Source organism: Oncorhynchus kisutch, unplaced genomic scaffold, assembly GCF_002021735.2.
Source record: "Oncorhynchus kisutch isolate 150728-3 unplaced genomic scaffold, Okis_V2 scaffold1310, whole genome shotgun sequence".
In the NCBI taxonomy this organism is placed as follows: domain Eukaryota; kingdom Metazoa; phylum Chordata; class Actinopteri; order Salmoniformes; family Salmonidae; genus Oncorhynchus; species Oncorhynchus kisutch.
The window spans coordinates 2,149-27,812 of record NW_022263255.1 but is presented as its reverse complement, the minus strand read 5'-3'; the positions used below and the strand labels follow the sequence as shown (position 1 = coordinate 27,812).

Sequence of the window (25,664 nt, the reverse complement as noted above, 5' to 3'; positions counted from 1 at the left end):
ATGACAAAGCGATAACATATAGTTTTTATTAATGAAAAAAATATTTAAAAAAAAACTTATTTACATACGTTTTCAGACCCTTTGATATGAGGCTGGAAATTGAGCTCAGGTCCATCCTGTTTCCATTGATCATCCTTAGATATTTCTTTAACTTGATTGGAGTCCACCTGTGGTAAATTCAAATGATTGGTCATTTCTGCAGCATTGAAGGTACCCAAGAACACAGTGGCTTCCATCACTCTTAAATGGAAGAAGTTTTGAACCACCAAGCCTCTTCCAAGAGCCGGCGGCACACAATAATTCCCGGCTTCTCAAGCCTTATTGCTTAATTAATGGACTAAGTCATTTCTGATTTCATTAGGTTCTGAGAGCGATAAATGTCCCACCCAGCCAAAGTCAGTCACACCCTTTGAATTCCACTCATTAGGTTTCCGTAGTGTAGTGGTTATCATGTTTGCTTAACACGCGAAAGGTCCCCGGTTCGAGACCGGGCGGAAACATATTTTAAAAAATTGGACAGTAAGCCTATTCACTTAGGACTCGGTCCCAATTTCGGAATTCATGCTTTTCCTTCGCACTTCTCAATATTTGCTATTCAGACATACCTTTTTTAGTCGCGTAACGCACTCTGCATGTGTGGCTAGCTTGGGCGCTCTGAATACATTCCTACTACGTGTGGTCTGAGATACATAATGATTCAAATAGTTTACCATGCCAGGGTAAGCTGACAAGAAACACAGCCCTTATTTCAAGTGTTTTTAAAATCCCCCGTGGGGAATATGAATGGTGGAAAAACGATTGGAACCATTTTCCTGTTTGACCGCTAGTTTTTAATGGGTATTATGGCTCTTTCTGTGGTACTCAATTTGGGATATTATGTGAGGTAGACTTGTGGGCATTCCTAATATTTTCCACGACTTCCTCTTTTTGTATTGTAGTTTCAGTAGTGTAGTGGTTATCACGTTCGCCTCACACGCGAAAGTCAGTCACACCCTTAGTTTTCCACACATTAGGTTTCCGTAGTGTAGTGGTTATCACGTTCGCCTAACACGCGAAAGGTCCCCAGTTTGAGACCGTGCGGAAACATTTTGTAATATTCAATATTTCCCAATGCCCAGAGGCTAGCATTTGGTTTGAAACAGTTGAGTTTTGTCTAAACCTTGCAGTCTACCTAGATTATTTTCTGTCATTACAGCTGCTTGATGTGACCGCTAGTTGTTAATGGGTACTATACACAATACCCCATAATGACAAAGCGATAACATATAGTTTTTATTAATGAAAAAAATATTTTAAAAAAAAGTATATACATACGTTTTCAGACCCTTTGCTATGAGGCTGGAAATTGAGCTCAGGTTCATCCTGTTTCCATTGATCATCCTTAGATGTTTTTTCAACTTGATTGGAGTCCACCTGTGGTAAATTCAAATGATTGGTCATTTCTGCAGCATTGAAGGTACCCAAGAACACAGTGGCTTCCATCACTCTTAAATGGAAGAAGTTTTGAACCACCAAGCCTCTTCCAAGAGCCGGCGGCACACAATAATTCCCGGCTTCTCAAGCCTTATTGCTTAATTAATGGACTAAGTAATTTCTGATTTCATTAGGTTCTGAGAGCGATAAACGTCCCACCCAGCCAAAGTCAGCCACACCCTTTAAATTCCAATCATTAGGTTTCCGTAGTGTAGTGGTTATCACGTTCGCCTCACACGCGAAAGTTCCCCGGTTCGAAACCGGGCGGAAGCATTTTGTAATATTCAATATTTCCCAATGCCCAGAGGCTAACATTTGGTTTGAAACAGTTGAGGTTTGTCTAAACCTTGCTGTCTACCTCTCCGACCTGTGGATCAATGTTGCCGTTTTTTGGGGGACCTCCTCCGTGCGATCTGTATGAATGTGACCAGACTGACAGCTTCTCTGAGCCAGGAAAATTCATTTATCAGGGTCATTGTAATGGATATATCCAAATAAATGGCAATATAATCCAAGGTAAAACAAACAAAAATGTTGATTGTTTTCTGTCATTACAGCTGCTTGATGTGACCGCTAGTTTTTAATGGGTACTATACACAATACCCCATAATGACAAAGCGATAACATATAGTTTTTATTAATGAAAAAAATATTTAAAAAAAACTTATTTACATACGTTTTCAGACCCTTTGCTATGGGGCTGGAAATTGAGCTCAGGTCCATCCTGTTTCCATTGATCATCCTTAGATATTTCTTTAACTTGATTGGAGTCCACCTGTGGTAAATTCAAATGATTGGTCATTTCTGCAGCATTGAAGGTACCCAAGAACACAGTGGCTTCCATCACTCTTAAATGGAAGAAGTTTTGAACCACCAAGCCTCTTCCAAGAGCCGGCGGCACACAATAATTCCCGGCTTCTCAAGCCTTATTGCTTAATTAATGGACTAAGTAATTTCTGATTTCATTAGGTTCTGAGAGCGATAAATGTCCCACCCAGCCAAAGTCAGTCACACCCTTTGAATTCCACTCATTAGGTTTCCGTAGTGTAGTGGTTATCATGTTTGCTTAACACGCGAAAGGTCCCCGGTTCGAGACCGGGCGGAAACATATTTTAAAAAATTGGACAGTAAGCCTATTCACTTAGGACTCGGTCCCAATTTCGGAATTCATGCTTTTCCTTCGCACTTCTCAATATTTGCTATTCAGACATACCTTTTTTAGTCGCGTAACGCACTCTGCATGTGTGGCTAGCTTGGGCGCTCTGAATACATTCCTGCTACGTGTGGTCTGAGATACATAATGATTCAAATAGTTTACCATGCCAGGGTAAGCTGACAAGAAACACAGCCCTTATTTCAAGTGTTTTTAAAATCCCCCGTGGGGAATATGAATGGTGGAAAAACGATTGGAACCATTTTCCTGTTTGACCGCTAGTTTTTAATGGGTATTATGGCTCTTTCTGTGGTACTCAATTTGGGATATTATGTGAGGTAGACTTGTGGGCATTCCTAATATTTTCCACGACTTCCTCTTTTTGTATTGTAGTTTCAGTAGTGTAGTGGTTATCACGTTCGCCTCACACGCGAAAGTCAGTCACACCCTTAGTTTTCCACACATTAGGTTTCCGTAGTGTAGTGGTTATCACGTTCGCCTAACACGCGAAAGGTCCCCAGTTTGAGACCGTGCGGAAACATTTTGTAATATTCAATATTTCCCAATGCCCAGAGGCTAGCATTTGGTTTGAAACAGTTGAGTTTTGTCTAAACCTTGCAGTCTACCTAGATTATTTTCTGTCATTACAGCTGCTTGATGTGACCGCTAGTTGTTAATGGGTACTATACACAATACCCCATAATGACAAAGCGATAACATATAGTTTTTATTAATGAAAAAAATATTTAAAAAAAAAGTATATACATACGTTTTCAGACCCTTTGCTATGAGGCTGGAAATTGAGCTCAGGTTCATCCTGTTTCCATTGATCATCCTTAGATGTTTTTTCAACTTGATTGGAGTCCACCTGTGGTAAATTCAAATGATTGGTCATTTCTGCAGCATTGAAGGTACCCAAGAACACAGTGGCTTCCATCACTCTTAAATGGAAGAAGTTTTGAACCACCAAGCCTCTTCCAAGAGCCGGCGGCACACAATAATTCCCGGCTTCTCAAGCCTTATTGCTTAATTAATGGACTAAGTAATTTCTGATTTCATTAGGTTCTGAGAGCGATAAACGTCCCACCCAGCCAAAGTCAGCCACACCCTTTAAATTCCACTCATTAGGTTTCCGTAGTGTAGTGGTTATCACGTTCGCCTCACACGCGAAAGTTCCCCGGTTCGAAACCGGGCGGAAGCATTTTGTAATATTCAATATTTCCCAATGCCCAGAGGCTAACATTTGGTTTGAAACAGTTGAGGTTTGTCTAAACCTTGCTGTCTACCTCTCCGACCTGTGGATCAATGTTGCCGTTTTTTGGGGGACCTCCTCCGTGCGATCTGTATGAATGTGACCAGACTGACAGCTTCTCTGAGCCAGGAAAATTCATTTATCAGGGTCATTGTAATGGATATATCCAAATAAATGGCAATATAATCCAAGGTAAAACAAACAAAAATGTTGATTGTTTTCTGTCATTACAGCTGCTTGATGTGACCGCTAGTTTTTAATGGGTACTATACACAATACCCCATAATGACAAAGCGATAACATATAGTTTTTATTAATGAAAAAAATATTTAAAAAAAAAAGTATATACATACGTTTTCAGACCCTTTGCTATGAGGCTGGAAATTGAGCTCAGGTTCATCCTGTTTCCATTGATCATCCTTAGATGTTTTTTCAACTTGATTGGAGTCCACCTGTGGTAAATTCAAATGATTGGTCATTTCTGCAGCATTGAAGGTACCCAAGAACACAGTGGCTTCCATCACTCTTAAATGGAAGAAGTTTTGAACCACCAAGCCTCTTCCAAGAGCCGGCGGCACACAATAATTCCCGGCTTCTCAAGCCTTATTGCTTAATTAATGGACTAAGTAATTTCTGATTTCATTAGGTTCTGAGAGCGATAAACGTCCCACCCAGCCAAAGTCAGCCACACCCTTTAAATTCCACTCATTAGGTTTCCGTAGTGTAGTGGTTATCACGTTTGCCTCACACGCGAAAGTTCCCCGGTTCGAAACCGGGCGGAAGCATTTTGTAATATTCAATATTTCCCAATGCCCAGAGGCTAACATTTGGTTTGAAACAGTTGAGGTTTGTCTAAACCTTGCTGTCTACCTCTCCGACCTGTGGATCAATGTTGCCGTTTTTTGGGGGACCTCCTCCGTGCGATCTGTATGAATGTGACCAGACTGACAGCTTCTCTGAGCCAGGAAAATTCATTTATCAGGGTCATTGTAATGGATATATCCAAATAAATGGCAATATAATCCAAGGTAAAACAAACAAAAATGTTGATTGTTTTCTGTCATTACAGCTGCTTGATGTGACCGCTAGTTTTTAATGGGTACTATACACAATACCCCATAATGACAAAGCGATAACATATAGTTTTTATTAATGAAAAAAATATTTAAAAAAAACTTATTTACATACGTTTTCAGACCCTTTGCTATGGGGCTGGAAATTGAGCTCAGGTCCATCCTGTTTCCATTGATCATCCTTAGATATTTCTTTAACTTGATTGGAGTCCACCTGTGGTAAATTCAAATGATTGGTCATTTCTGCAGCATTGAAGGTACCCAAGAACACAGTGGCTTCCATCACTCTTAAATGGAAGAAGTTTTGAACCACCAAGCCTCTTCCAAGAGCCGGCGGCACACAATAATTCCCGGCTTCTCAAGCCTTATTGCTTAATTAATGGACTAAGTAATTTCTGATTTCATTAGGTTCTGAGAGCGATAAATGTCCCACCCAACCAAAGTCAGTCACACCCTTTGAATTCCACTCATTAGGTTTCTGTAGTGTAGTGGTTATCACGTTCGCTTAACACGTGAAAGGTCCCCGGTTCGAGACCGGGTGGAAACATATTTTAAAAAATTGGACAGTAAGCCTATTCACTTAGGACTCGGTCCCAATTTCGGAATTCATGCTTTTCCTTCGCATTTCTCAATATTTGCTATTCAGACATACCTTTTTTAGTCGCGTAACGCACTCTGCATGTGTGGCTAGCTTGGGCGCTCTGAATACATTCCTGCTACGTGTGGTCTGAGGTCCATAATGATTCAAATAGTTTACCATGCCAGGGTAAGCTGACAAGAAACACAGCCCCTATTTCAAGTGTTTTTAAAATCCCCAGTGGGGAATATGAATGGTGGAAAAACGATTGGAACCATTTTCCTGTTCGACCGCTAGTTTTTAATGGGTATTATGGCTCTTTCTGTGGTACTCAATTTGGGATATTATGTGAGGTAGACTTGTGGGCATTCCTAATATTTTCCACGACTTCCTCTTTTTGTATTGTAGTTTCAGTAGTGTAGTGGTTATCACGTTCGCCTCACACGCGAAAGTCAGTCACACCCTTAGTTTTCCACACATTAGGTTTCCGTAGTGTAGTGGTTATCACGTTCGCCTAACACGCAAAAGGTCCCCAGTTTGAGACCGTGCGGAAACATTTTGTAATATTCAATATTTCCCAATGCCCAGAGCCTAGCATTTGGTTTGAAACAGTTGAGTTTTGTCTAAACCTTGCAGTCTACCTAGATTATTTTCTGTCATTACAGCTGCTTGATGTGACCGCTAGTTGTTAATGGGTACTATACACAATACCCCATAATGACAAAGCGATAACATATAGTTTTTATTAATGAAAAAAATATTTAAAAAAAAAAAGTATATACATACGTTTTCAGACCCTTTGCTATGAGGCTGGAAATTGAGCTCAGGTTCATCCTGTTTCCATTGATCATCCTTAGATGTTTTTTCAACTTGATTGGAGTCCACCTGTGGTAAATTCAAATGATTGGTCATTTCTGCAGCATTGAAGGTACCCAAGAACACAGTGGCTTCCATCACTCTTAAATGGAAGAAGTTTTGAACCACCAAGCCTCTTCCAAGAGCCGGCGGCACACAATAATTCCCGGCTTCTCAAGCCTTATTGCTTAATTAATGGACTAAGTAATTTCTGATTTCATTAGGTTCTGAGAGCGATAAACGTCCCACCCAGCCAAAGTCAGCCACACCCTTTAAATTCCACTCATTAGGTTTCCGTAGTGTAGTGGTTATCACGTTCGCCTCACACGCGAAAGTTCCCCGGTTCGAAACCGGGCGGAAGCATTTTGTAATATTCAATATTTCCCAATGCCCAGAGGCTAACATTTGGTTTGAAACAGTTGAGGTTTGTCTAAACCTTGCTGTCTACCTCTCCGACCTGTGGATCAATGTTGCCGTTTTTTGGGGGACCTCCTCCGTGCGATCTGTATGAATGTGACCAGACTGACAGCTTCTCTGAGCCAGGAAAATTCATTTATCAGGGTCATTGTAATGGATATATCCAAATAAATGGCAATATAATCCAAGGTAAAACAAACAAAAATGTTGATTGTTTTCTGTCATTACAGCTGCTTGATGTGACCGCTAGTTTTTAATGGGTACTATACACAATACCCCATAATGACAAAGCGATAACATATAGTTTTTATTAATGAAAAGAATATTTAAAAAAAACTTATTTACATACGTTTTCAGACCCTTTGCTATGGGGCTGGAAATTGAGCTCAGGTCCATCCTGTTTCCATTGATCATCCTTAGATATTTCTTTAACTTGATTGGAGTCCACCTGTGGTAAATTCAAATGATTGGTCATTTCTGCAGCATTGAAGGTACCCAAGAACACAGTGGCTTCCATCACTCTTAAATGGAAGAAGTTTTGAACCACCAAGCCTCTTCCAAGAGCCGGCGGCACACAATAATTCCCGGCTTCTCAAGCCTTATTGCTTAATTAATGGACTAAGTAATTTCTGATTTCATTAGGTTCTGAGAGCGATAAATGTCCCACCCAGCCAAAGTCAGCCACACCCTTTGAATTTCACTCATTAGGTTTCCGTAGTGTAGTGGTTATCAAGTTCGCTTAACACGCGAAAGGTCCCCGGTTCGAGACCGGGCGGAAACATATTTTAAAAAATTGGACAGTAAGCCTATTCACTTAGGACTCGGTCCCAATTTCGGAATTCATGCTTTTCCTTCGCACTTCTCAATATTTGCTATTCAGACGTACCTTTTTTAGTCGCGTAACGCACTCTGCATGTGTGGCGAGCTTGGGTGCTCTGAATACATTCCTGCTACGTGTGGTCTGAGGTCCATAATGATTCAAATAGTTTACCATGCCAGGGTAAGCTGACAAGAAACACAGCCCCTATTTCAAGTGTTTTTAAAATCCCCAGTGGGGAATATGAATGGTGGAAAAACGATTGGAACCATTTTCCTGTTCGACCGCTAGTTTTTAATGGGTATTATGGCTCTTTCTGTGGTACTCAATTTGGGATATTATGTGAGGTAGACTTTGTGGGCATTCCTAATATTTTCCACGACTTCCTCTTTTTGTATTGTAGTTTCAGTAGTGTAGTGGTTATCACGTTCGCCTCACACGCGAAAGTCAGTCACACCCTTAGTTTTCCACACATTAGGTTTCCGTAGTGTAGTGGTTATCACGTTCGCCTAACACGCGAAAGGTCCCCAGTTTGAGACCGTGCGGAAACATTTTGTAATATTCAATATTTCCCAATGCCCAGAGGCTAGCATTTGGTTTGAAACAGTTGAGTTTTGTCTAAACCTTGCAGTCTACCTAGATTATTTTCTGTCATTACAGCTGCTTGATGTGACCGCTAGTTGTTAATGGGTACTATACACAATACCCCATAATGACAAAGCGATAACATATAGTTTTTATTAATGAAAAAAATATTTTAAAAAAAACGTATATACATACGTTTTCAGACCCTTTGCTATGAGGCTGGAAATTGAGCTCAGGTTCATCCTGTTTCCATTGATCATCCTTAGATGTTTTTTCAACTTGATTGGAGTCCACCTGTGGTAAATTCAAATGATTGGTCATTTCTGCAGCATTGAAGGTACCCAAGAACACAGTGGCTTCCATCACTCTTAAATGGAAGAAGTTTTGAACCACCAAGCCTCTTCCAAGAGCCGGCGGCACACAATAATTCCCGGCTTCTCAAGCCTTATTGCTTAATTAATGGACTAAGTAATTTCTGATTTCATTAGGTTCTGAGAGCGATAAACGTCCCACCCAGCCAAAGTCAGCCACACCCTTTAAATTCCACTCATTAGGTTTCCGTAGTGTAGTTGTTATCACGTTCGCCTCACACGCGAAAGTTCCCCGGTTCGAAACCGGGCGGAAGCATTTTGTAATATTCAATATTTCCCAATGCCCAGAGGCTAACATTTGGTTTGAAACAGTTGAGGTTTGTCTAAACCTTGCTGTCTACCTCTCCGACCTGTGGATCAATGTTGCCGTTTTTTGGGGGACCTCCTCCGTGCGATCTGTATGAATGTGACCAGACTGACAGCTTCTCTGAGCCAGGAAAATTCATTTATCAGGGTCATTGTAATGGATATATCCAAATAAATGGCAATATAATCCAAGGTAAAACAAACAAAAATGTTGATTGTTTTCTGTCATTACAGCTGCTTGATGTGACCGCTAGTTTTTAATGGGTACTGTACACAATACCCCATAATGACAAAGCGATAACATATAGTTTTTATTAATGAAAAAAATATTTAAAAAAAACTTATTTACATACGTTTTCAGACCCTTTGCTATGGGGCTGGAAATTGAGCTCAGGTCCATCCTGTTTCCATTGATCATCCTTAGATATTTCTTTAACTTGATTGGAGTCCACCTGTGGTAAATTCAAATGATTGGTCATTTCTGCAGCATTGAAGGTACCCAAGAACACAGTGGCTTCCATCACTCTTAAATGGAAGAAGTTTTGAACCACCAAGCCTCTTCCAAGAGCCGGCGGCACACAATAATTCCCGGCTTCTCAAGCCTTATTGCTTAATTAATGGACTAAGTAATTTCTGATTTCATTAGGTTCTGAGAGCGATAAATGTCCCACCCAGCCAAAGTCAGCCACACCCTTTGAATTTCACTCATTAGGTTTCCGTAGTGTAGTGGTTATCAAGTTCGCTTAACACGCGAAAGGTCCCCGGTTCGAGACCGGGCGGAAACATATTTAAAAAAATTGGACAGTAAGCCTATTCACTTAGGACTCGGTCCCAATTTCAGAATTCATGCTTTTCCTTCGCACTTCTCAATATTTGCTATTCAGACGTACCTTTTTTAGTCGCGTAACGCACTCTGCATGTGTGGCGAGCTTGGGTGCTCTGAATACATTCCTGCTACGTGTGGTCTGAGGTCCATAATGATTCAAATAGTTTACCATGCCAGGGTAAGCTGACAAGAAACACAGCCCTTATTTCAAGTGTTTTTAAAATCCCCCGTGGGGAATATGAATGGTGGAAAAACGATTGGAACCATTTTCCTGTTTGACCGCTAGTTTTTAATGGGTATTATGGCTCTTTCTGTGGTACTGAATTTGGGATATTATGTGAGGTAGACTTGTGGGCATTCCTAATATTTTCCACGACTTCCTCTTTTTGTATTGTAGTTTCAGTAGTGTAGTGGTTATCACGTTCGCCTCACACGCGAAAGTCAGTCACACCCTTAGTTATCCACACATTAGGTTTCCGTAGTGTAGTGGTTATCACATTCGCCTCACACGCGAAAGGTCCCCGGTTCGAAACCGTGCGGAAACATTTTGTAATATTCAATATTTCCCAATGCCAGAGGCTAGCATTTGGTTTGAAACAGTTGAGTTTTGTCTAAACCTTGCAGTCTACCTAGATTATTTTCTGTCATTACAGATACTTGATGTGACCGCTAGTTTTTAATGGGTACTATACACAATACCCCATAATGACAAAGCGATAACATATAGTTTTTATTAATGAAAAAAATATTTTAAAAAAAACGTATTTACATACGTTTTCAGACCCTTTGCTATGAGGCTGGAAATTGAGCTCAGGTCCATCCTGTTTCCATTGATCATCCTTAGATATTTCTTTAACTTGATTGGAGTCCACCTGTGGTAAATTCAAATGATTGGTCATTTCTGCAGCATTGAAGGTACCCAAGAACACAGTGGCTTCCATCACTCTTAAATGGAAGAAGTTTTGAACCACCAAGCCTCTTCCAAGAGCCGGCGGCACACAATAATTCCCGGCTTCTCAAGCCTTATTGCTTAATTAATGGACTAAGTAATTTCTGATTTCATTAGGTTCTGAGAGCCATAAATGTCCCACCCAGCCAAAGTCAGTCACACCCTTTGAATACATCTCATTAGGTTTCTGTAGTGTAGTGGTTATCACGTTCGCTTAACACGCGAAAGGTCCCCGGTTCGAGACCGGGCGGAAACATATTTTAAAAAATTGGACAGTAAGCCTATTCACTTAGGACTTGGTCCCAATTTCAGAATTCATGCTTTTCCTTCGCACTTCTCAATATTTGCTATTCAGACATACCTTTTTTAGTCGCGTAACGCACTCTGCATGTGTGGCTAGCTTGGGCGCTCTGAATACATTCCTGCTACGTGTGGTCTGAGGTCCATAATGATTCAAATAGTTTACCATGCCAGGGTAAGCTGACAAGAAACACAGCCCTTATTTCAAGTGTTTTTAAAATCCCCCGTGGGGAATATGAATGGTGGAAAAACGATTGGAACCATTTTCCTGTTTGACCGCTAGTTTTTAATGGGTATTATGGCTCTTTCTGTGGTACTCAATTTGGGATATTATGTGAGGTAGACTTGTGGGCATTCCTAATATTTTCCATGACTTCCTCTTTTTGTATTGTAGTTTCAGTAGTGTAGTGGTTATCACGTTCGCCTCACACGCGAAAGTCAGTCACACCCTTAGTTTTCCACACATTAGGTTTCTGTAGTGTAGTGGTTATCAAGTTCGCCTCACACGCGAAAGGTCCCCGGTTCGAAACCGTGCGGAAACATTTTGTAATATTCAATATTTCCCAATGCCCAGAGGCTAGCATTTGGTTTGAAACAGTTGAGTTTTGTCTAAACCTTGCAGTCTACCTAGATTATTTTCTGTCATTACAGCTGCTTGATGTGACCGCTAGTTGTTAATGGGTACTATACACAATACCCCATAATGACAAAGCGATAACATATAGTTTTTATTAATGAAAAAAATATTTAAAAAAGAACTTATATACATACGTTTTCAGACCCTTTGCTATGAGGCTGGAAATTGAGCTCAGGTCCATCCTGTTTCCATTGATCATCCTTAGATATTTCTTTAACTTGATTGGAGTCCACCTGTGGTAAATTCAAATGATTGGTCATTTCTGCAGCATTGAAGGTACCCAAGAACACAGTGGCTTCCATCACTCTTAAATGCAAGAAGTTTTGAACCACCAAGCCTCTTCCAAGAGCCGGCGGCACACAATTATTCCCGGCTTCTCAAGCCTTATTGCTTAATTAATGGACTAAGTAATTTCTGATTTCATTAGGTTCTGAGAGCGATAAATGTCCCACCCAGCCAAAGTCAGTCACACTCTTTGAATACCTCTCATTAGGTTTCTGTAGTGTAGTGGTTATCACGTTCGCTTAACACGTGAAAGGTCCCCGGTTCGAGACCGGGCGGAAACATATTTAAAAAAATTGGACAGTAAGCCTATTCACTTAGGACTCGGTCCCAATTTCAGAATTCATGCTTTTCCTTCGCACTTCTCAATATTTGCTATTCAGACATACCTTTTTTAGTCGCGTAACGCACTCTGCATGTGTGGCTAGCTTGGGCGCTCTGAATACATTCCTGCTACGTGTGGTCTGAGGTCCATAATGATTCAAATAGTTTACCATGCCAGGGTAAGCTGACAAGAAACACAGCCCTTATTTCAAGTGTTTTTAAAATCCCCCGTGGGGAATATGAATGGTGGAAAAACGATTGGAACCATTTTCCTGTTTGACCGCTAGTTTTTAATGGGTATTATGGCTCTTTCTGTGGTACTCAATTTGGGATATTATGTGAGGTAGACTTGTGGGCATTCCTAATATTTTCCACGACTTCCTCTTTTTGTATTGTAGTTTCAGTAGTGTAGTGGTTATCACGTTCGCCTCACACGCGAAAGTCAGTCACACCCTTAGTTTTCCACACATTAGGTTTCCGTAGTGTAGTGGTTATCACGTTCGCCTCACACGCGAAAGGTCCCAGGTTCGAAACCGTGCGGAAACATTTTGTAATATTCAATATTTCCCAATGCCCAGAGGCTAGCATTTGGTTTGAAACAGTTGAGTTTTGTCTAAACCTTGCAGTCTACCTAGATTATTTTCTGTCATTACAGCTGCTTGATGTGACCGCTAGTTGTTAATGGGTACTATACACAATACCCCATAATGACAAAGCGATAACATATAGTTTTTATTAATGAAAAAAATATTTTAAAAAAAAACTTATATACATACGTTTTCAGACCCTTTGCTATGAGGCTGGAAATTGAGCTCAGGTCCATCCTGTTTCCATTGATCATCCTTAGATATTTCTTTAACTTGATTGGAGTCCACCTGTGGTAAATTCAAATGATTGGTCATTTCTGCAGCATTGAAGGTACCCAAGAACACAGTGGCTTCCATCACTCTTAAATGCAAGAAGTTTTGAACCACCAAGCCTCTTCCAAGAGCCGGCGGCACACAATAATTCCCGGCTTCTCAAGCCTTATTGCTTAATTAATGGACTAAGTAATTTCTGATTTCATTAGGTTCTGAGAGCGATAAATGTCCCACCCAGCCAAAGTCAGTCACACCCTTTGAATACCTCTCATTAGGTTTCTGTAGTGTAGTGGTTATCACGTTCGCTTAACACGCGAAAGGTCCCCGGTTCGAGACCGGGCGGAAACATATTTAAAAAAATTGGACAGTAAGCCTATTCACTTAGGACTCGGTCCCAATTTCAGGAATTCATGCTTTTCCTTCGCACTTCTCAATATTTGCTATTCAGACATACCTTTTTTAGTCGCGTAACGCACTCTGCATGTGTGGCTAGCTTGGGCGCTCTGAATACATTCCTGCTACGTGTGGTCTGAGGTCCATAATGATTCAAATAGTTTACCATGCCAGGGTAAGCTGACAAGAAACACAGCCCTTATTTCAAGTGTTTTTAAAATCCCCCGTGGGGAATATGAATGGTGGAAAAACGATTGGAACCATTTTCCTGTTTGACCGCTAGTTTTTAATGGGTATTATGGCTCTTTCTGTGGTACTCAATTTGGGATATTATGTGAGGTAGACTTGTGGGCATTCCTAATATTTTCCACGACTTCCTCTTTTTGTATTGTAGTTTCAGTAGTGTAGTGGTTATCACGTTCGCCTCACACGCGAAAGTCAGTCACACCCTTAGTTTTCCACACATTAGGTTTCCGTAGTGTAGTGGTTATCACGTTCGCCTCACACGCGAAAGGTCCCCGGTTCGAAACCGTGCGGAAACATTTTGTAATATTCAATATTTCCCAATGCCCAGAGGCTAGCATTTGGTTTGAAACAGTTGAGTTTTGTCTAAACCTTGCAGTCTACCTAGATTATTTTCTGTCATTACAGCTGCTTGATGTGACCGCTAGTTGTTAATGGGTACTATACACAATACCCCATAATGACAAAGCGATAACATATAGTTTTTATTAATGAAAAAAATATTTAAAAAAAACGTATATACATACGTTTTCAGACCCTTTGCTATGAGGCTGGAAATTGAGCTCAGGTCCATCCTGTTTCCATTGATCATCCTTAGATATTTCTTTAACTTGATTGGAGTCCACCTGTGGTAAATTCAAATGATTGGTCATTTCTGCAGCATTGAAGGTACCCAAGAACACAGTGGCTTCCATCACTCTTAAATGGAAGAAGTTTTGAACCACCAAGCCTCTTCCAAGAGCCGGCGGCACACAATAATTCCCGGCTTCTCAAGCCTTATTGCTTAATTAATGGACTAAGTAATTTCTGATTTCATTAGGTTCTGAGAGCGATAAATGTCCCACCCAGCCAAAGTCAGTCACACCCTTTGAATACCTCTCATTAGGTTTCTGTAGTGTAGTGGTTATCACGTTCGCTTAACACGCGAAAGGTCCCTGGTTCGAGACCCGGGCGGAAACATATTTAAAAAAATTGGACAGTAAGCCTATTCACTTAGGACTCGGTCCCAATTTCAGAATTCATGCTTTTCCTTCGCACCTTCTCAATATTTGCTATTCAGACATACCTTTTTTAGTCGCGTAACGCACTCTGCATGTGTGGCTAGCTTGGGCGCTCTGAATACATTCCTGCTACGTGTGGTCTGAGGTCCATAATGATTCAAATAGTTTACCATGCCAGGGTAAGCTGACAAGAAACACAGCCCTTATTTCAAGTGTTTTTAAAATCCCCCGTGGGGAATATGAATGGTGGAAAAACGATTGGAACCATTTTCCTGTTTGACCGCTAGTTTTTAATGGGTATTATGGCTCTTTCTGTGGTACTCAATTTGGGATATTATGTGAGGTAGACTTGTGGGCATTCCTAATATTTTCCACGACTTCCTCTTTTTGTATTGTAGTTTCAGTAGTGTAGTGGTTATCACGTTCGCCTCACACGCGAAAGTCAGTCACACCCTTAGTTTTCCACACATTAGGTTTCCGTAGTGTAGTGGTTATCACGTTCGCCTCACACGCGAAAGGTCCCCGGTTCGAAACCGTGCGGAAACATTTTGTAATATTCAATATTTCCCAATGCCCAGAGGCTAGCATTTGGTTTGAAACAGTTGAGTTTTGTCTAAACCTTGCAGTCTACCTAGATTATTTTCTGTCATTACAGCTGCTTGATGTGACCGCTAGTTGTTAATGGGTACTATACACAATACCCCATAATGACAAAGCGATAACATATAGTTTTTATTAATGAAAAAAATATTTAAAAAAAAACGTATATACATACGTTTTCAGACCCTTTGCTATGAGGCTGGAAATTGAGCTCAGGTCCATCCTGTTTCCATTGATCATCCTTAGATATTTCTTTAACTTGATTGGAGTCCACCTGTGGTAAATTCAAATGATTGGTCATTTCTGCAGCATTGAAGGTACCCAAGAACACAGTGGCTTCCATCACTCTTAAATGGAAGAAGTTTTGAACCACCAAGCCTCTTCCAAGAGCCGGCGGCACACAATAATTCCCGGCTTCTCAAGCCTTATTGCTTAATTAATGGACTAAGTAATTTCTGATTTCATTAGGTTCTGAGAGCGATAAATGTCCCACCCAGCCAAAGTCAGTCACACCCTTTGAATACCTCTCATTAGGTTTCTGTAGTGTAGTGGTTATCACGTTCGCTTAACACGCGAAAGGTCCCCGGTTCGAGACCGGGCGGAAACATATTTAAAAAAATTGGACAGTAAGCCTATTCACTTAGGACTCGGTCCCAATTTCAGAATTCATGCTTTTCCTTCGCACTTCTCAATATTTGCTATTCAGACATACCTTTTTTAGTCGCGTAACGCACTCTGCATGTGTGGCTAGCTTGGGCGCTCTGAATACATTCCTGCTACGTGTGGTCTGAGGTCCATAATGATTCAAATAGTTTACCATGCCAGGGTAAGCTGACAAGAAACACAGCCCTTATTTCAAGTGTTTTTAAAATCCCCCGTGGGGAATATGAATGGTGGAAAAACGATTGGAACCATTTTCCTGTTTGACCGCTAGTTTTTAATGGGTATTATGGCTCTTTCTGTGGTACTCAATTTGGGATATTATGTGAGGTAGACTTGTGGGCATTCCTAATATTTTCCACGACTTCCTCTTTTTGTATTGTAGTTTCAGTAGTGTAGTGGTTATCACGTTCGCCTCACACGCGAAAGTCAGTCACACCCTTAGTTTTCCACACATTAGGTTTCCGTAGTGTAGTGGTTATCACGTTCGCCTCACACGCGAAAGGTCCCCGGTTCGAAACCGTGCGGAAACATTTTGTAATATTCAATATTTCCCAATGCCCAGAGGCTAGCATTTGGTTTGAAACAGTTGAGTTTTGTCTAAACCTTGCAGTCTACCTAGATTATTTTCTGTCATTACAGCTGCTTGATGTGACCGCTAGTTGTTAATGGGTACTATACACAATACCCCATAATGACAAAGCGATAACATATAGTTTTTATTAATGAAAAAAATATTTAAAAAAAACGTATATACATACGTTTTCAGACCCTTTGCTATGAGGCTGGAAATTGAGCTCAGGTCCATCCTGTTTCCATTGATCATCCTTAGATATTTCTTTAACTTGATTGGAGTCCACCTGTGGTAAATTCAAATGATTGGTCATTTCTGCAGCATTGAAGGTACCCAAGAACACAGTGGCTTCCATCACTCTTAAATGGCAAGAAGTTTTGAACCACCAAGCCTCTTCCAAGAGCCGGCGGCACACAATAATTCCCGGCTTCTCAAGCCTTATTGCTTAATTAATGGACTAAGTAATTTCTGATTTCATTAGGTTCTGAGAGCGATAAATGTCCCACCCAGCCAAAGTCAGTCACACCCTTTGAATACCTCTCATTAGGTTTCTGTAGTGTAGTGGTTATCACGTTCGCTTAACACGCGAAAGGTCCCTGGTTCGAGACCGGGCGGAAACATATTTAAAAAATTGGACAGTAAGCCTATTCACTTAGGACTCGGTCCCAATTTCAGAATTCATGCTTTTCCTTCGCACTTCTCAATATTTGCTATTCAGACATACCTTTTTTAGTCGCGTAACGCACTCTGCATGTGTGGCTAGCTTGGGCGCTCTGAATACATTCCTGCTACGTGTGGTCTGAGGTCCATAATGATTCAAATAGTTTACCATGCCAGGGTAAGCTGACAAGAAACACAGCCCTTATTTCAAGTGTTTTTAAAATCCCCCGTGGGGAATATGAATGGTGGAAAAACGATTGGAACCATTTTCCTGTTTGACCGCTAGTTTTTAATGGGTATTATGGCTCTTTCTGTGGTACTCAATTTGGGATATTATGTGAGGTAGACTTGTGGGCATTCCTAATATTTTCCACGACTTCCTCTTTTTGTATTGTAGTTTCAGTAGTGTAGTGGTTATCACGTTCGCCTCACACGCGAAAGTCAGTCACACCCTTAGTTTTCCACACATTAGGTTTCCGTAGTGTAGTGGTTATCACGTTCGCCTCACACGCGAAAGGTCCCCGGTTCGAAACCGTGCGGAAACATTTTGTAATATTCAATATTTCCCAATGCCCAGAGGCTAGCATTTGGTTTGAAACAGTTGAGTTTTGTCTAAACCTTGCAGTCTACCTAGATTATTTTCTGTCATTACAGCTGCTTGATGTGACCGCTAGTTGTTAATGGGTACTATACACAATACCCCATAATGACAAAGCGATAACATATAGTTTTTATTAATGAAAAAAATATTTAAAAAAAACGTATATACATACGTTTTCAGACCCTTTGCTATGAGGCTGGAAATTGAGCTCAGGTCCATCCTGTTTCCATTGATCATCCTTAGATATTTCTTTAACTTGATTGGAGTCCACCTGTGGTAAATTCAAATGATTGGTCATTTCTGCAGCATTGAAGGTACCCAAGAACACAGTGGCTTCCATCACTCTTAAATGCAAGAAGTTTTGAACCACCAAGCCTCTTCCAAGAGCCGGCGGCACACAATAATTCCCGGCTTCTCAAGCCTTATTGCTTAATTAATGGACTAAGTAATTTCTGATTTCATTAGGTTCTGAGAGCGATAAATGTCCCACCCAGCCAAAGTCAGTCACACCCTTTGAATACCTCTCATTAGGTTTCTGTAGTGTAGTGGTTATCACGTTCGCTTAACACGCGAAAGGTCCCTGGTTCGAGACCCGGGCGGAAACATATTTAAAAAAATTGGACAGTAAGCCTATTCACTTAGGACTCGGTCCCAATTTCAGAATTCATGCTTTTCCTTCGCACTTCTCAATATTTGCTATTCAGACATACCTTTTTTAGTCGCGTAACGCACTCTGCATGTGTGGCTAGCTTGGGCGCTCTGAATACATTCCTGCTACGTGTGGTCTGAGGTCCATAATGATTCAAATAGTTTACCATGCCAGGGTAAGCTGACAAGAAACACAGCCCTTATTTCAAGTGTTTTTAAAATCCCCCGTGGGGAATATGAATGGTGGAAAAACGATTGGAACCATTTTCCTGTTTGACCGCTAGTTTTTAATGGGTATTATGGCTCTTTCTGTGGTACTCAATTTGGGATATTATGTGAGGTAGACTTGTGGGCATTCCTAATATTTTCCACGACTTCCTCTTTTTGTATTGTAGTTTCAGTAGTGTAGTGGTTATCACGTTCGCCTCACACGCGAAAGTCAGTCACACCCTTAGTTTTCCACACATTAGGTTTCCGTAGTGTAGTGGTTATCACGTTCGCCTCACACGCGAAAGGTCCCCGGTTCGAAACCGTGCGGAAACATTTTGTAATATTCAATATTTCCCAATGCCCAGAGGCTAGCATTTGGTTTGAAACAGTTGAGTTTTGTCTAAACCTTGCAGTCTACCTAGATTATTTTCTGTCATTACAGCTGCTTGATGTGACCGCTAGTTGTTAATGGGTACTATACACAATACCCCATAATGACAAAGCGATAACATATAGTTTTTATTAATGAAAAAAATATTTTAAAAAAAACTTATTTACATACGTTTTCAGACCCTTTGCTATGAGGCTGGAAATTGAGCTCAGGTCCATCCTGTTTCCATTGATCATCCTTAGATATTTCTTTAACTTGATTGGAGTCCACCTGTGGTAAATTCAAATGATTGGTCATTTCTGCAGCATTGAAGGTACCCAAGAACACAGTGGCTTCCATCACTCTTAAATGCAAGAAGTTTTGAACCACCAAGCCTCTTCCAAGAGCCGGCGGCACACAATAATTCCCGGCTTCTCAAGCCTTATTGCTTAATTAATGGACTAAGTAATTTCTGATTTCATTAGGTTCTGAGAGCGATAAATGTCCCACCCAGCCAAAGTCAGTCACACCCTTTGAATACCTCTCATTAGGTTTCTGTAGTGTAGTGGTTATCACGTTCGCTTAACACGCGAAAGGTCCCCGGTTCGAGACCGGGCGGAAACATATTTAAAAAATTGGACAGTAAGCCTATTCACTTAGGACTCGGTCCCAATTTCAGAATTCATGCTTTTCCTTCGCACTTCTCAATATTTGCTATTCAGACATACCTTTTTTAGTCGCGTAACGCACTCTGCATGTGTGGCTAGCTTGGGCGCTCTGAATACATTCCTGCTACGTGTGGTCTGAGGTCCATAATGATTCAAATAGTTTACCATGCCAGGGTAAGCTGACAAGAAACACAGCCCTTATTTCAAGTGTTTTTAAAATCCCCCGTGGGGAATATGAATGGTGGAAAAACGATTGGAACCATTTTCCTGTTTGACCGCTAGTTTTTAATGGGTATTATGGCTCTTTCTGTGGTACTCAATTTGGGATATTATGTGAGGTAGACTTGTGGGCATTCCTAATATTTTCCACGACTTCCTCTTTTTGTATTGTAGTTTCAGTAGTGTAGTGGTTATCACGTTCGCCTCACACGCGAAAGTCAGTCACACCCTTAGTTTTCCACACATTAGGTTTCCGTAGTGTAGTGGTTATCACGTTCGCCTCACACGCGAAAGGTCCCCGGTTCGAAACCGTGCGGAAACATTTTGTAATATTCAATATTTCCCAATGCCCAGAGGCTAGCATTTGGTTTGAAACAGTTGAGTTTTGTCTAAACCTTGCAGTCTACCTAGATTATTTTCTGTCATTACAGCTGCTTGATGTGACCGCTAGTTGTTAATGGGTACTATACACAATACCCCATAATGACAAAGCGATAACATATAGTTTTTATTAATGAAAAAAATATTAAAAAAAACTTATATACATACGTTTTCAGACCCTTTGCTATGAGGCTGGAAATTGAGCTCAGGTCCATCCTGTTTCCATTGATCATCCTTAGATATTTCTTTAACTTGATTGGAGTCCACCTGTGGTAAATTCAAATGATTGGTCATTTCTGCAGCATTGAAGGTACCCAAGAACACAGTGGCTTCCATCACTCTTAAATGCAAGAAGTTTGAACCACCAAGCCTCTTCCAAGAGCCGGCGGCACACAATAATTCCCGGCTTCTCAAGCCTTATTGCTTAATTAATGGACTAAGTAATTTCTGATTTCATTAGGTTCTGAGAGCGATAAATGTCCCACCCAGCCAAAGTCAGTCACACCCTTTGAATACCTCTCATTAGGTTTCTGTAGTGTAGTGGTTATCACGTTCGCTTAACACGCGAAAGGTCCCTGGTTCGAGACCGGCGGAAACATATTTAAAAAAATTGGACAGTAAGCCTATTCACTTAGGACTTGGTCCCAATTTCAGGAATTCATGCTTTCCTTCGCACCTCTCAATATTTGCTATTCAGACATACCTTTTTAGTCGCGTAACGCACTCTGCATGTGTGGCTAGCTTGGGCGCTCTGAATACATTCCTGCTACTGTGTGGTCTGAGGTCCATAATGATTCAAATAGTTTACCATGCCAGGGTAAGCTGACAAGAAACACAGCCCTTATTTCAAGTGTTTTTAAAATCCCCGTGGGGAATATGAATGGTGGAAAAACGATTGGAACCATTTTCCTGTTTGACCGCTAGTTTTTAATGGGTATTATGGCTCTTTCTGTGGTACTCAATTTGGGATATTATGTGAGGTAGACTGTGGGCATTCCTAATATTTTCCATGACTTCCTCTTTTTGTATTGTAGTTTCAGTAGTGTAGTGGTTATCACGTTCGCCTCACACGCGAAAGTCAGTCACACCCTTAGTTTCCACACATTAGGTTTCCGTAGTGTAGTGGTTATCACATTCGCCTCACACGCGAAAGGTCCCCGGTTCGAAACCGTGCGGAAACATTTTGTAATATTCAAATATTCCCAATGCCCAGAGGCTAGCATTTGGTTTGAAACAGTTGAGTTTTGTCTAAACCTTGCAGTCTACCTAGATTATTTTCTGTCATTACAGCTGCTTGATGTGACCGCTAGTTGTTAATGGGTACTATACACAATACCCCATAATGACAAAGCGATAACATATAGTTTTTATTAATGAAAAAATATTTAAAAAAAACGTATATACATACGTTTTCAGGACCCTTTGCTATGAGGCTGGAAATTGAGCTCAGGTCATCCTGTTTCCATTGATCATCCTTAGATATTTCTTTCAACTTGATTGGAGTCCACCTGTGGTAAATTCAAATGATTGGTCATTTCTGCAGCATTGAAGGTACCAAGAACACAGTGGCTTCCATCACTCTTAAATGGAAGAAGTTTTGAACCACCAAGCCTCTTCCAAGAGCCGGCGGCACACAATAATTCCCGGCTTCTCAAGCCTTATTGCTTAATTAATGGACTAAGTAATTTCTGATTTCATTAGGTTCTGAGAGCGATAAATGTCCCACCCAGCCAAAGTCAGTCACACCCTTTGAATACCTCTCATTAGGTTTCCGTAGTGTAGTGGTTATCACGTTCGCTTAACACGCGAAAGGTCCCTGGTTCGAGACCGGGCGGAAACATATTAAAAAATTGGACAGTAAGCCTATTCACTTAGGACTTGGTCCCCAATTTCAGAATTCATGCTTTTCCTTCGCACTCTCAATATTTGCTATTCAGACATACCTTTTTTAGTCGCGTAACGCACTCTGCATGTGTGGCTAGCTTGGGCGCTCTGAATACATTCCTGCTACGTGTGGTCTGAGGTCCATAATGATTCAAATAGTTTACCATGCCAGGGTAAGCTGACAAGAAACACAGCCCTTATTTCAAGTGTTTTTAAAATCCCCCGTGGGGAATATGAATGGTGGAAAAACGATTGGAACCATTTTCCTGTTTGACCGCTAGTTTTTAATGGGTATTATGGCTCTTTCTGTGGTACTCAATTTGGGATATTATGTGAGGTAGACTTGTGGGCATTCCTAATATTTTCCACGACTTCCTCTTTTTGTATTGTAGTTTCAGTAGTGTAGTGGTTATCACGTTCGCCTCACACGCGAAAGTCAGTCACACCCTTAGTTTTCCACACATTAGGTTTCCGTAGTGTAGTGGTTATCACATTCGCCTCACACGCGAAAGGTCCCCGTTCGAAACCGTGCGGAAACATTTTGTAATATTCAATATTTCCCAATGCCCAGAGGCTAGCATTTGGTTTGAAACAGTTGAGTTTTGTCTAAACCTTGCAGTCTACCTAGATTATTTTCTGTCATTACAGCTGCTTGCTGTGACCGCTAGTTGTTAATGGGTACTATACACAATACCCATAATGACAAAGCGATAACATATAGTTTTTATTAATGAAAAAATATTTAAAAAAAAACTTATTTACATACGTTTCAGACCCTTTGCTATGAGGCTGGAAATTGAGCTCAGGTTCATCCTGTTTCCATTGATCATCCTTAGATGTTTCTTCAACTTGATTGGAGTCCACCTGTGGTAAATTCAAATGATTGGTCATTTCTGCAGCATTGAAGTACCCAAGAACACAGTGGCTTCCATCACTCTTAAATGGAAGAAGTTTTGAACCACCAAGCCTCTTCCAAGAGCCGGCGGCACACAATAATTCCCGGCTTCTCAAGCCTTATTGCTTATTTAATGGACTAAGTAATTTCTGATTTCATTAGGTTCTGAGAGCGATAAACGTCCACCCAGCCAAAGTCAGCCACACCCTTTGAATTCCACTCATTAGGTTTCCGGTAGTGTAGTGGTTATAACGTTCTCCTCACACGCGAAAGGTCCCCGGTTCGAAACCGGACGGAAGCATTTTGTAATATTCAATATTTCCCAATGCCCAGAGGCTAACATTTGGTTTGAAACAGTGGAGGTTTGTCTAAACCTTGCTGTCTACCTCTCCGACCTGTGGATCAATGTTGCCGTTTTTTGGGGGACCTCCTCCGTGCGATCTGTATGAATGTGACCAGACTGACAGCTTCTCTGAGCCAGGCAAATTCATTTATCAGGGTCATTGTAATGGATATATCCAAATAAATGGCAATATAATCCAAGGTAAAACAAACTAAAATGTAGATTGTTTTCTGTCATTACAGCTGCTTGATGTGACCGCTAGTTTTTAATGGGTACTATACACAATACCCCATATGACAAAGCGATAACATATAGTTTTTATTAATGAAAAAAATATTTAAAAAAAAACTATTTACTATACGTTTCAGACCCTTTGCTATGAGGCTGGAAATGAGTTCAGGTCCATCCTGTTTCCATTGATCATCCTTAGATATTTCTTTAACTTGATTGGAGTCCACCTGTGGGTAATTCAAATGATTTGGTCATTTCTGCAGCATTGAAGGTACCCAAGAACACAGTGGCTTCCATCACTCTTAAATGGAAGAAGTTTTGAACCACCAAGCCTCTTCCAAGAGCCGGGGCACACAATAATTCCCGGCTTCTCAAGCCTTATTGCTTAATTAATGGACTAAGTAATTTCTGATTTTCATTAGGTTCTGAGAGCGATAAATGTCCCACCCAGCCCAAAGTCGTCCCAAACCCTTTGAATGCCCGCTCATTAGGTTTCTGTAGTGTAGTGGTTATCACGGTTCGCTTAACACGTGAAAAGGTCACCGGTTCGAGACCGGGCGGAAACATATTTATTAAGAAATTGGAACAGGAAGCCCTATTCACTTAGGACTCGGTCCCAAGTTCGGGAATTCATGCTTTTCTTCGCACTTCTCAATATTTGGCTATTCAGACATACCTTTTTTAGTCGCGTAACGCACTCTGCATGTGTGGCTAGCTTGGGCGCTCTGAATACATATCCTGCTACGTGTGGTCTGAGGTCCATAATGATTCAAATAGTTTACCATGCCAGGGTAAGCTGACAAGAACACAGCCCTTATTCAAGTGTTTTAAAATCCCCCGTGGGAATATGAATGGTGGAAAAACGATTGGAACCATTTTCCTGTTTGACCGCTAGTTTTAATGGGTATTATGGCTCTTTCTGTGGTACTCAATTTGGGATATTATGTGAGGTAGACTTGTGGGCATTCCTAATATTTTCCACGACTTCCTCTTTTTGTATTGTAGTTTCAGTAGTGTAGTGGTTATCACGTTCGCCTCACACGCGAAAGTCAGTCACACCCTTAGTTTCCACACATTAGGTTTCCGTAGTGTAGTGGTTATCACGTTCGCCTCACCGCGAAGGTCCCCGTTCGAAACCGTGCGGAAACATTTTGTAATATTCAATATTTCCCAATGCCCAGAGGCTAGCATTTGGTTTGAAACAGTTGAGTTTTGTCTAAACCTTGCAGTCTACCTAGATTATTTTCTGTCATTACAGCTGCTTGATGTGACCGCTAGTTGTTAATGGGTACTATACACAATACCCCATAATGACAAAGCGATAACATATAGTTTTATTAATGAAAAAATATTTAAAAAAAAACTTATATACATACGTTTTCAGACCCTTTGCTATGAGGCTGGAAATTGAGCTCAGGTCATCCTGTTTCCATTGATCATCCTTAGATGTTTCTTTCAACTTGATTGGAGTCCACCTGTGGTAAATTCAAATGATTGGTCATTTCTGCAGCATTGAAGGTACCCAAGAACACAGTGGCTTCCATCACTCTTAATGGAAGAAGTTTTGAACCACCAAGCCTCTTCCAAGAGCCGGCGGCACACAATAATTCCCGGCTTCTCAAGCCTTATTGCTTAATTAATGGACTAAGTAATTTCTGATTTCATTAGGTTCTGAGAGCGATAAATGTCCCCCCAGCCAAAGTCAGCCACCCCTTTGAATTCCACTCATTATTTTCCGTAGTGTAGTGGTTATCATTCGCCTCACACGCGGAAGGCCCCGGTTCGAACCGGGCGGAAGCTTTTGTAATATTCAATATTTCCCCATGCCAGAGGCTAACATTGGTTTGAAACAGTTAGATTTGTCTAAACCTTGCTGTCTACCTCTCCGAACCTGTGGATCAATGTTGGCCGTTTTTGGGGGACCTCCTCCGTGGATCTGTGGAATGGGGGGGTGACCAGACTGACAGCTTCTCTCACCAGGCAAATTCATTTATCAGGGTCATGTAAATGGATATATCCAATAAAT

The 25,664-nt window shown here is 40.9% G+C and overlaps 26 non-coding genes across 26 annotated transcripts; all 26 read left to right on the top strand.

The window, feature by feature from the left end:
• The first annotated feature begins 427 nt into the window (after positions 1-427).
• Positions 428-500, top strand: trnav-aac (transfer RNA valine (anticodon AAC)). Its single transcript has one exon. It is a non-coding gene; the product is annotated as a tRNA-Val (tRNA).
• Positions 501-1,673: 1,173 nt separating this feature from the next.
• On the top strand, positions 1,674-1,746 carry trnav-cac (transfer RNA valine (anticodon CAC)). The gene has a single exon. It is a non-coding gene; the product is annotated as a tRNA-Val (tRNA).
• A 762-nt stretch (positions 1,747-2,508) lies between these two features.
• Positions 2,509-2,581, top strand: trnav-aac (transfer RNA valine (anticodon AAC)). Its single transcript has one exon. It is a non-coding gene; the product is annotated as a tRNA-Val (tRNA).
• Positions 2,582-3,754: 1,173 nt separating this feature from the next.
• On the top strand, positions 3,755-3,827 carry trnav-cac (transfer RNA valine (anticodon CAC)). The gene has a single exon. It is a non-coding gene; the product is annotated as a tRNA-Val (tRNA).
• A 1,598-nt stretch (positions 3,828-5,425) lies between these two features.
• Positions 5,426-5,498, top strand: trnav-aac (transfer RNA valine (anticodon AAC)). The gene has a single exon. It is a non-coding gene; the product is annotated as a tRNA-Val (tRNA).
• A 1,175-nt stretch (positions 5,499-6,673) lies between these two features.
• Positions 6,674-6,746, top strand: trnav-cac (transfer RNA valine (anticodon CAC)). Its single transcript has one exon. It is a non-coding gene; the product is annotated as a tRNA-Val (tRNA).
• A 762-nt stretch (positions 6,747-7,508) lies between these two features.
• On the top strand, positions 7,509-7,581 carry trnav-aac (transfer RNA valine (anticodon AAC)). Its single transcript has one exon. It is a non-coding gene; the product is annotated as a tRNA-Val (tRNA).
• Positions 7,582-9,591: 2,010 nt separating this feature from the next.
• Positions 9,592-9,664, top strand: trnav-aac (transfer RNA valine (anticodon AAC)). Its single transcript has one exon. It is a non-coding gene; the product is annotated as a tRNA-Val (tRNA).
• Positions 9,665-10,177: 513 nt separating this feature from the next.
• trnav-cac (transfer RNA valine (anticodon CAC)) lies at positions 10,178-10,250 on the top strand. The gene has a single exon. It is a non-coding gene; the product is annotated as a tRNA-Val (tRNA).
• A 587-nt stretch (positions 10,251-10,837) lies between these two features.
• On the top strand, positions 10,838-10,910 carry trnav-aac (transfer RNA valine (anticodon AAC)). The gene has a single exon. It is a non-coding gene; the product is annotated as a tRNA-Val (tRNA).
• Positions 10,911-12,084: 1,174 nt separating this feature from the next.
• trnav-aac (transfer RNA valine (anticodon AAC)) lies at positions 12,085-12,157 on the top strand. Its single transcript has one exon. It is a non-coding gene; the product is annotated as a tRNA-Val (tRNA).
• Positions 12,158-12,670: 513 nt separating this feature from the next.
• trnav-cac (transfer RNA valine (anticodon CAC)) lies at positions 12,671-12,743 on the top strand. Its single transcript has one exon. It is a non-coding gene; the product is annotated as a tRNA-Val (tRNA).
• A 589-nt stretch (positions 12,744-13,332) lies between these two features.
• Positions 13,333-13,405, top strand: trnav-aac (transfer RNA valine (anticodon AAC)). Its single transcript has one exon. It is a non-coding gene; the product is annotated as a tRNA-Val (tRNA).
• A 514-nt stretch (positions 13,406-13,919) lies between these two features.
• Positions 13,920-13,992, top strand: trnav-cac (transfer RNA valine (anticodon CAC)). The gene has a single exon. It is a non-coding gene; the product is annotated as a tRNA-Val (tRNA).
• Positions 13,993-14,579: 587 nt separating this feature from the next.
• On the top strand, positions 14,580-14,653 carry trnav-aac (transfer RNA valine (anticodon AAC)). The gene has a single exon. It is a non-coding gene; the product is annotated as a tRNA-Val (tRNA).
• Positions 14,654-15,167: 514 nt separating this feature from the next.
• Positions 15,168-15,240, top strand: trnav-cac (transfer RNA valine (anticodon CAC)). The gene has a single exon. It is a non-coding gene; the product is annotated as a tRNA-Val (tRNA).
• A 588-nt stretch (positions 15,241-15,828) lies between these two features.
• trnav-aac (transfer RNA valine (anticodon AAC)) lies at positions 15,829-15,901 on the top strand. The gene has a single exon. It is a non-coding gene; the product is annotated as a tRNA-Val (tRNA).
• A 513-nt stretch (positions 15,902-16,414) lies between these two features.
• trnav-cac (transfer RNA valine (anticodon CAC)) lies at positions 16,415-16,487 on the top strand. The gene has a single exon. It is a non-coding gene; the product is annotated as a tRNA-Val (tRNA).
• Positions 16,488-17,075: 588 nt separating this feature from the next.
• trnav-aac (transfer RNA valine (anticodon AAC)) lies at positions 17,076-17,148 on the top strand. The gene has a single exon. It is a non-coding gene; the product is annotated as a tRNA-Val (tRNA).
• A 512-nt stretch (positions 17,149-17,660) lies between these two features.
• On the top strand, positions 17,661-17,733 carry trnav-cac (transfer RNA valine (anticodon CAC)). Its single transcript has one exon. It is a non-coding gene; the product is annotated as a tRNA-Val (tRNA).
• A 587-nt stretch (positions 17,734-18,320) lies between these two features.
• trnav-aac (transfer RNA valine (anticodon AAC)) lies at positions 18,321-18,394 on the top strand. Its single transcript has one exon. It is a non-coding gene; the product is annotated as a tRNA-Val (tRNA).
• Positions 18,395-18,907: 513 nt separating this feature from the next.
• trnav-cac (transfer RNA valine (anticodon CAC)) lies at positions 18,908-18,980 on the top strand. The gene has a single exon. It is a non-coding gene; the product is annotated as a tRNA-Val (tRNA).
• Positions 18,981-19,568: 588 nt separating this feature from the next.
• trnav-aac (transfer RNA valine (anticodon AAC)) lies at positions 19,569-19,641 on the top strand. Its single transcript has one exon. It is a non-coding gene; the product is annotated as a tRNA-Val (tRNA).
• A 512-nt stretch (positions 19,642-20,153) lies between these two features.
• trnav-cac (transfer RNA valine (anticodon CAC)) lies at positions 20,154-20,226 on the top strand. Its single transcript has one exon. It is a non-coding gene; the product is annotated as a tRNA-Val (tRNA).
• Positions 20,227-21,393: 1,167 nt separating this feature from the next.
• Positions 21,394-21,466, top strand: trnav-cac (transfer RNA valine (anticodon CAC)). Its single transcript has one exon. It is a non-coding gene; the product is annotated as a tRNA-Val (tRNA).
• Positions 21,467-22,052: 586 nt separating this feature from the next.
• Positions 22,053-22,125, top strand: trnav-aac (transfer RNA valine (anticodon AAC)). The gene has a single exon. It is a non-coding gene; the product is annotated as a tRNA-Val (tRNA).
• Positions 22,126-25,664: the final 3,539 nt, after the last annotated feature.